The following is a 9,664-nucleotide window of genomic DNA, read 5'->3' as shown; positions in this document are numbered from 1 at the left end:
ACGCAGTGTTTGGTTTTCTGTTTCTGTGTTAGTTTGCTGAGGATAATGGCTTCCAGCTCCATCTGTGACCTACAAAAGACAAGATCTCATTCCTTTTTATGGCTGCATAGTATTCCATGGTGTAATGTAGCACATTTATTTATCCAGTCTATCACTGATGGACATTTGGGTTGATTCCATGTCTTTGCTATTGTGAATAGTGCTGCAATGAACATACGTATGCATGTATCTTTACAATACAATGATTTATATTTCTTTGGGTATATACCCAGTAATGGGATTGCTGAGTCAAATGGTATTTCTGCTGCTAGGTCTTTGAGGAATTGCCACACTGTCTTCCACAATGGTTGAACTAATTTACATTCCCACCAACAGTGTAAAAGCACTGCTATTTCTCCACAGCTTCGCCAGCATCTGTTGTTTCTTGACTTTTTAATAATCGTCATTCTGACTGGCATGAGATGTTATCTCATTGTGATTTTGATTTGTATTTCTCCAATGATGAATGATGTTGAGTTTGTTTTTGATATGTATGTTGGCCACATAAATGTCTTCTTTTGAGAAGTGTCTATTCATGTCCTTTACCCACTTTATAATGGGGTTGTTTTATTCTTGTATATTTGTTTAAGTTCCTTATAGATTCTGAATATTAGAACCTTGTCTGAAGGATAGATTGCAAAAATTTTCTCCTATTCTGTAGGTTGTCTCTTCACCCTGATGAGAGTTTCTTTTGCTGTGCAGAAGCTCTTTAGTTTAATTATATCCTATTTGTCAACTTCTGCTTTCGTAGCAATTGCTTTTGATGTTTTTGTCATGAAATCTTTGCCCATGCCTATACCCTGAATGGTATTTCTTAGATTTTCTTCTAGAGTTTTTATAATTTTGGGTTTTAGAACAAAGCTGGAGGCATCATGCTACCTGACTGCAAACAGTACTACAGCCGATAGTAACCAAAACAGCATGGTACTTGTACAAAAACAGATACATAGATCAATGGAACATAATAGAGATCTCAGAAATAAGGTCACACATCTACAACCATCTTATCTTCGACAAACCTGACAAAAACAAGCAACTGGGAAAGGATTCCCTATTAAATAAATGATGCTGGGAAAACTGGCTAGCCATATGCAGAAAATTAAAACTGGACCCCTTCCTTACACCTTATACAAAAAATTGACTCAAGATGAATTAATGGGATTTTTTCTTATAAATTTAAGTTCCTTGTATATGCTGAATATTAGACCTTTGTCAGATGCATAGTTTGAAAGTATTTTCTCCAATTCTGTAGGTTGTCTGTTCATTCTGATGATAGTTTCTTTTTCTGTGCAGAAGCTCTTTAATTAGATCCCATTTCTCAATTTTTGCTTTTGTTGCAATTGCTTTTGGCGGCTTCATCATGAAATGGTTGCCTGTGTCTATGTTCTGAATGGTATTGCCTTGATTCTCTTCTACTAGGAATTTTACAGTTTGGGGTTTTACTTTTAAGTTTAGATGTCTAGCAAGGCCGAGTAAGTTTTCTTTGCTTATTCCCTCAAATATGTTTTTCAAACTTTTATATTTCTCTTCATCATCAGGAACACCAATTATTCTTAGGTTTGGATATTTAACATAGTCCCAAACTTCTTGGAGGCTTTGTTCATTTTTTAAAATTCTTTTTTCTTTGTCTTTGATGGACTGGGTTAATTTGAAAGTCTTGTCTTCGAGCTCTGAAGTTCTTTCTTCTGCTTGTTTGATTTTATTGCTGAGATTTTCCAGTGCATTTTGCATTTCTCTAAGTGTGTCCTTGATTTCCAGAAGCTGTGATTGTTTTTTATTTATGCTATGTATTTCACTGAAGAATTTTCCTTTCCTATCCTGTATCATGTTTTTGATTTATTTAAGTTGGACTTCACCTGTTTCTATTGCCCCCTTGATTAGCTTAATGACAGACATTCTGAATTCTTTTTCTTGCAGTTCAAAGATTTTGTCATGGTTTGGATCCATTGCTGGTGAGCTGGCAGGATATTTTGGGTACATTAAAGAACGTTGTTTTGTCATATTACCAGAATTGTTTTTTTGTATCCTTCTCATTTAGGTAGACCATGTCAGAGGGAAGATCTGGAATTCAAGGGCTGTTGATCAGATTATTTTGTCCCACGGGGTGCTCCCTTGATGTGGTGTTCTCCCCCTTCCCCTAGGAATGGGGCTTCCTACAGTACAGAGGAACTGTAGCAATTGTTTTTGCTCTTCTGGGTCTAGCCACCCGGCGGAGCTACCACGCTCTGAGCTGGTACTGGGGTGTTTCTGCAAAGACGCCTGTGATATGATTCATCTTCAGGTCTTGTAGCCGTGGATACCAGCATCTGCTCCAGTGGAGGTAGCAGGGAAGTGAAGTGGACTTGGTGCAGTTCCTTGGTTGTGTTTTTCTTTAGTGGGCTGGTTTTGTGTTGGTTGGCCTCCAGCCAGGAAGTGGTGCTTTCAAGAGTGCATTAGCTGCAGTCCTATATGGAGGAGGCAAACTTGCCCTAGAGACACCTGGTTAAGTATTCAGGTTTCTCAGGCAGCAGGCAGGGGCACAGAGCTCCCAAAATATTACGACATTTGCCTTCAGCTAGCAGGTAGAGAAAGACCACCAGGTGGGGGCAGAGATAGGCATGTCTGAGCTCAGCCTATCCTTGGGCCGGGCTTGCTGTGGCTGCTGTAGGGGCTGGGGTGTGGTTCCCTGTCTAATGGTGTTACATTCCCAGGGGGATTATGGCTGCTTCTGCTGAGTCATACAGGTTGCCAGGTAAGTGGGGGAAAGCTGGTAGTCACAGGCCTCACCCAGCTCTCACACAGCCAGAAATCCTAAAAGCGGGTTTCACTTCCACCATGCCCCCCCAACATCACTGAGTCTATTTCGAGGCAGCCGGTGACCAGGGCTGAGAACTTGCCCCAGACCACAAACCTCCCTGTTGAGAGAGCAAGCAGGCTCACAGTTTTTCAGTGTCTCAGGAGTTTGCAGTGGTAATCCAGTTCCTTCAAAGGGTCTCTGGATTTTCTTGGCTTTCCTGGTATGTTCCTGTGGTAGTTCTTGGGAGCAAAAGTTCACGAAGTGAGTCTCCACACACTGCTCTATCGGTCTGACCAGGAGCTGCAAGCTAGTCCTGCCTTCTATCCACCCTCTTAATCTGAAAACTCCATTGTATTTTGGGAGCAGCTAACTTTTTTTCTAGGTTTCATAGGTCCACAGAAGAGACAAATTTTGCCCCAGGATGGACCACACCCTGAGTCTCATCCTTCCTTATGCAGATGAAGTAGAAGATGAGTTTTGGGACTCTGAGTTGATTAAATTTAGGTGAGATTTTTAAGACTTAGAATTGATGCCGGAATGGGTTAGAACTTTTGGAGATGTTGTGACAGAGTGAATGTGTTTTGCCCATGGGAAGGGCATAAATTTTGGAGGGCCAAAGGAAGACTGTTTTGGATGGTAATGTGACCTTTAAAATGGTATGTTGAAGTCCTAGCCATCAGTACTTGTGAATGTGACATTATTTGAAAATAAAGTCTTTGAAGACACACACACACACACACACACGCGGACACACACATATACACACAGACATAGCCATGTGAAGAGAGAGACAGAAATTAGAGTTATACTGCCACAAGCCAAGGAATATCTGGACTTACCAGAAGCTGAAAGAGATCAGGAAGGATTCTTTCTAGAGGTTTTCGATGGAGCATGGCCTTGCCAATACTTTTATTTTTTATTTCAGATTTCTAGCCTCAAGAACTGTGAGAGAATAAACTTCTGCTGTTTTAAGCCACCCATTTTGTGGTACATTTTACAGCATCAGAAAACAAATATGCCAAGTATTCATTTGTGTGGAGATATATTTTTATGAGTTTGCATGTATCAGGATTGGATGGCAATTTCTGAATGAGCATGTATATCTCTGTCTGGGTACCTATATGCATGATCTACATATAGTTGACCAGGAACATGAAAAATGATGTATAATCTGCCAGAAAGTCTCAAGCTAGGTAGATAATTTCCCCAAACTCATTGATTCACTTATTCCCTCAACAAGTATTCACTGGGTTCCTTCTATGTTCTAGGCACTGGGGACAATCATGATTAAGATATCCTTAGACTGCTGAGTCTAGTGCTATGGGAACCCAGAGGTAGAAACAACTTCCTTTATCTACTTACTTTCTGGGGCTCCTGTTATTTCTCTAATCTTATTTCCATTCAAGGAAAGATAGTGAGAAGTTGAATTACTAAATAATACAAGAATACTTATAAAAGAGAGTTGCGACATTTGAGTCTGTCCCCTTCCTAATTTATGTGTTTAAAAGCAGCATGATCTAGTACTTAAAGGCAAGGGCTCTGGTGTTAATTTTGTGTTGAGATCCCAGACGACAAATGCTAGCTGTGTGACTGAAAGCAAGTTATTTAGTTAACTTCTCTAATTCTATATTTCTTCATTTATTAAAAGAAAAGGTGGGGGAGCAATAATATTTCATAGAATTGTACTGAAGAGTCAACAAAATAATCTTTATACAGGGCTAACACAGTTCTGGGCACTCAGAAGCCAGCCCTCTTCTGCCCCTTGAATACTCAAGAAAAAGCTCTTTTGCTTGAGTACTTTTTCCACTATATGAGTGTACTGTTTCCTACTAGCAGAAGAGTGAGTAGATGACAGGGTGTGAAATACAAATTTAAGATTCCCAAGGTGACTCTCTATTTAAATCCACACAGTTTATAAGGATATTTCCTGACTTTATTTTGAATTAAAACAGGATAACTTTAACACACCATCATGACCATTTTAGTACGTAGGTCTTGTCAAGAATTTAGAATAGTGTCTTGCACTTAGTAATTGCTCAATAAATGTTAATTATTATTGCTATTTTTGATAAATACTGCCTTCACCTGCCAACTAAAGAATTGGATGAAGGAGACAGGGGATCCAAAGTAAGAAACCCATATTCATTTTATTGCAACTTGAACTGACTTTATCAAAGAGGAAAGGGAAAGAAAACAATGTTTGCCTAGATTCCAAATGCTCCAAGTGAAATTACTCTTCCTAGGAAGTTGCTTCATTTTGGCTCTGGGTTCTTCCCATTTCACTTTGAAAAACGTAGACTCTCACTCTGGAAATAAGCAACTCTTAGCTTGAGGAAGTCAGGACAATTCTATTCTATTTATAAAAAGCAAAGCAGATTCCGGAGGAGGCAGCAAGACTTGAGCAGGGAGATTGGATTCCTTTGGAAGAAATCTATCCCAAGATCTTGAAAGTGGATAGTTTCAGCCAGATCAGCTTACTTTGGCATTTTGGAGGGTAGAAGAAGCTTCTCTCTCAACATCGTCTAAAGTTAGCAATCTCTGCAAGCCAACCTCTGACAACAGCTCTAAGGAAACTTTGCTGAGAGCAAAACTTCAAATATCAACTGCTACTTCAGTAAGGAGTGTCAGGAAGGGAACTTTAAAGTCACTGAAAAAAATCATTGATACAAGAAGTATCCAAAGCCTCAGCAGGGAAGCAGAAACCTTGGAAAGTTCCTGGGAGTAAGGGGACCCACAAAGGGGAAACACAGTTAGTTAATCACTGTCACTATGTGTAATTCTAAAGCCCAGGCATTACATTTATAAATGCAACTCTTGCTAATTCTCTAGGCCTGGGCACATTAGTATCAGCTGCTCTCCCCATGACTTCCCTCTTTCCCATCCAGGCCTGTTACCCTTTGAGAATGCACTCACCAGGCCTCATTCACTGGCCTTTAGATCATTATGATGATTAATAAGATAATTTTAAGCCACTGAAGGAAGCCCTGTGGACTTCAAAGTGCAAAAAGAAAATTGGAGAAGGCTGTTATGGCAATTTTGGCCTCAAATTGCTTTATACAGTAATAGGAATAGATTCACCACAGGAAAGGACTAGGCCACTGGGAGCACAGTCAACCCTACATATTCTCAAAATAGCAGGACGTAGCCTGGCAAGCATATCAAGCAGGCCAGGGCTACAGGGGGCTGCGAAACTTCCAAGAGAACACAAGAAGTTACTACAAAGTGGGTAGGGCCAAAATAATATTTTGTACAGGGGACACATTTGAAAATGTCTGCTCTGTACATAGTGACCACCTTATAACTCCTCTTTGATTAGCAAAGGTGTTCCAACAGCTTATATTACATGACCCTAGCTTCCTGACCAGAGCTGGTTTATCTAGGTATAAGTAGCTGGCTCAAGCCTGGTCAATCGGTGAGTGTCCACTTCCCTGTGATTTGGGAATTGGAACAAACAAAGCCAGTACCTGCTCATGTGACTGAACTGTAACTTATAAACTCGAGAGATGAGGGAGCTATCTCTTGCTCACTATGTAATATAATTTGCTAAGAGAGAAGAAATAAGCAGATATGCCAAGGGAAGCATATATAAGACATAGAAAGAAAATCACCTTAGGTTGCTGACAACTTCCCATTTCCAAAACCCAGTCCATTCCTAAGATCCAGTCACATTGCTCTTGTGTTTAAGCTAGCTTCAGCTGGTTTACACCCTTTGCAACCAAAGGATATTAATGAATAAATAACATGTATAAAGGGGAAGCTGCTGCTTCAGCTTGTGTTAAGTGTCACCATGAGGCAGTATAGGCCCAGTGATGCCACACATTTCAAGTTTTTCAAGAAAACTGCGAGTCTATTTTATGTGAAATCATCTGCCTTTTACACACTGGCAATTAATTCAAATTTTGAAAAGATCATGGCTCAAGGCAAGTACATCTGTGGCCTGAATGTGGCTTGTGAACCCTTGAGTTGTGACCTCGGTCAGCAAAATCTGTCTTACATGTTACTTCTTAGATCTTTCATCTATTTTTATCTTTTTCATATGTACCCATTTGTACATTGCATTACACTGCTTAACAGGACCCACAGTTACTGACTCACTTTGATTCTATTTCCTTTTTTGGTCTTACTGACTAGTTAGTTCAACATTTCATAATGATTAAAAATGTAGATTGTATAGCCAAACTATCTGCATTCAAATTCAAATTCAACAAATTATTAGCAGAGTATTCCCAGTTTCTTTACAGTTATTGTCAGAGGTTTGGGGTACTGGAGGTTCCCCATTTATCAAATGGATATAGTAAATTCAATGCTTAGAGTAGTACTTGGTACATTTATTTTTGTATTATTAAAATTATTATTATTGCTTTGACTACTCTGACTAGTTATCATTTCTACCAGTCCAGACTCCCACAAAGTACCAGTCTCATCCCTTCTCCCTGATCAGCAATGACTTTTGAGTCCTAAGGTTTCTGTCTACCTTCTGGTCCCAGTAATTTTTCTGGTCTTTATTGACTGACCCTCAGTGAAAAAAATCCCTCTAATTTCTCTGTACAGCACTGAAAGCAGCTGTTTATGCAATCTCTAATGTTTTGAATAGTAAAGAATAGCTTTCGGGTACAGTGTTCCTCATATCGTGCTTATAAAAAATAAGAGACTCTTATTTATGGTTGATTCCTGGGTTGTGCCTACTTTTCCAGTCTTTTTTCCTGCCACCAACTTATGTGACAGCCATAATGAAACACTATTTCCTGAACACAGCATATCTCTGGTGTCTCCATTGATTTATACATAATGTTCCTTCCATCTGCCATGCTCCTTCTTTCTCAACTTGTGTATGTTGAAAACTCCTATTTATCCTTCAAGACTCAAATATCATCTCCTCTAGCAAGTCTTCTCTGACCCTCTAACCCCCCAAATCACCCACATTTTACTTGCTCATATTAATAACCTTCTCACTTGGCAAGTTTGCCAAAACTCCCCTCCTGAAGTTGACTCAACTTTCCTCTAACCCTCAGTGTCCTTATCTAAAAAGTGAGCATAACTATTGTGAATTTTCTTAGTATGGTCCATGGCATATATTAAGTAATCAAGAAATGTTAGACGTTAGCTAGAGTTTTGCCTGTCTCCCAGCTGAGCTCCAGGGCAAGACTGAGGTCTCAGATTTTTGTATACCCAGGCTATAGCACAGAGCTGACTACATAGAGGGTTCTCATGGCATATATATTGAACAAATAAATGAGATGAATAACTGAATGCTGCTTCCCCATTTCAAAAACCATCTGCCTTACATAAGTGGAAATGGTTAATATATATGACCAGGTTTAATTAAACCAAAGCTGCAGATCACATTTGAGTTATTATTCTTGTAAAAATGTACTCTGAACCCCTTTCCATGTTCTCTGTCCATTACATACGTATCATGCCATCACTGACCAGTAAAATGTTCCCAGTTCAGAGAGTTATTCCTAAGTTCAGCTTTCTAAGGAACAAAATATAGGCCATCTTAGCATTAGGAGGCATTAGCTAGATAATATTCTTTGAAACTTAGCTATTTCCCTGAAACACTAGGAGAAAGAATTTTAACCTTGCTGTTTTTCCAGCCGCTGCTTTTACCCCATATGTATTACCACCACAAGAAAAAGTTCTCTTAAACTCACCCTTTCTCTAACCCTACACTGTCCTTCTCCAACCCACATTATGTTAGTGCCCATTACTTGCCTCTGGTAATAAGATTCTTCCTGCCTGGAATAACCTTTCCCTTCTACTCTGTATTCATTTCCGAGGGCTGCTATGACAAAGTGTCACCAACTGGTTCGCTTAAACGATGGAAATTTATTGTCCCACAGTTCTGGAGGCTAGAAGTATGAAATCAAGGTGTCAGCAGGGTTGGTTCCTTCTGAGGGCTGTGAAGGAAGAATCTGTTCTGGGCCTCTCCTTGGGTTGCAGATGGTTGTATTCTCCATGTCTCTTCACGTCATATTCCCACTGTGTGAGTCTGTCTTTGTATCCAAATTTCCCTGTTTTATAAGGACACCAGTCATATTGAATTGGGGCCCACTTGATTTAATAAAGTTAAAATGATCTCATAAAAAAATAAAATGAGATCATTTTAACTTTTTTACCTCTATAAAGACCCTGTCTCCAAATAGTCACATTCTGAAAAACTAGGAATTAAGACTCCAACATATATTGGGGAACACAATTCAACCCATAGCAAAGGACATACAGATTGGAGGCAGAGAGAACAATAAAGGAGCTATTATAATAAGCTAGGTCAGATATAACAGCCTTGAATGTAGTAGAGAGTCAAGAAGGCTGAAGATCTAAAGAGAGAGCACTGAACATGACAGATCGTTAAGTAACTTTGGCAAGAACAGTTTCAGTGATAGTTTAAATGGAAACTGCACAAAATAAATAGGAGTGGTAATTTAAATGAGTTCAAAGAAAGATTTAGACAAGGGAAAAAATGTGCTTGCAAGCTTAAGATTAGGTAGTATGGCATAATAGTCAGGCATAGACTTCATAGACTTGGGTTCAAATCTCAGCTCTGCCACTTACTAGCTGTGTAAGCTTAGGCAAGTTGCTTGATTTTACTGTGCCCCAAGTTCCTTAACTGAACAATGAGGAAAATAATAGTATCTACTTAATAGGACTGCTGTGAACATTATATACATTGATATCTGTAACGTGCTCAATAGAGGGGCCTGGTACAAAGTAGGTCTTCAATATATGTCAGCAATGTTAGGTGGATAGGGTTGAATGAGTGGGAAAATCAAAGAATAAGAAGAAATTTAAGAAAATAAGAGAGAAGGAACCTAACTGATGAAACAACTTAGAAAGTACAGGAGAGAA

The sequence above is a fragment of the Pongo pygmaeus genome, chromosome X (assembly GCF_028885625.2).
Source record: "Pongo pygmaeus isolate AG05252 chromosome X, NHGRI_mPonPyg2-v2.0_pri, whole genome shotgun sequence".
Taxonomy (NCBI): Eukaryota; Metazoa; Chordata; class Mammalia; order Primates; family Hominidae; genus Pongo; species Pongo pygmaeus.
This window is presented reverse-complemented; position numbering follows the sequence as displayed.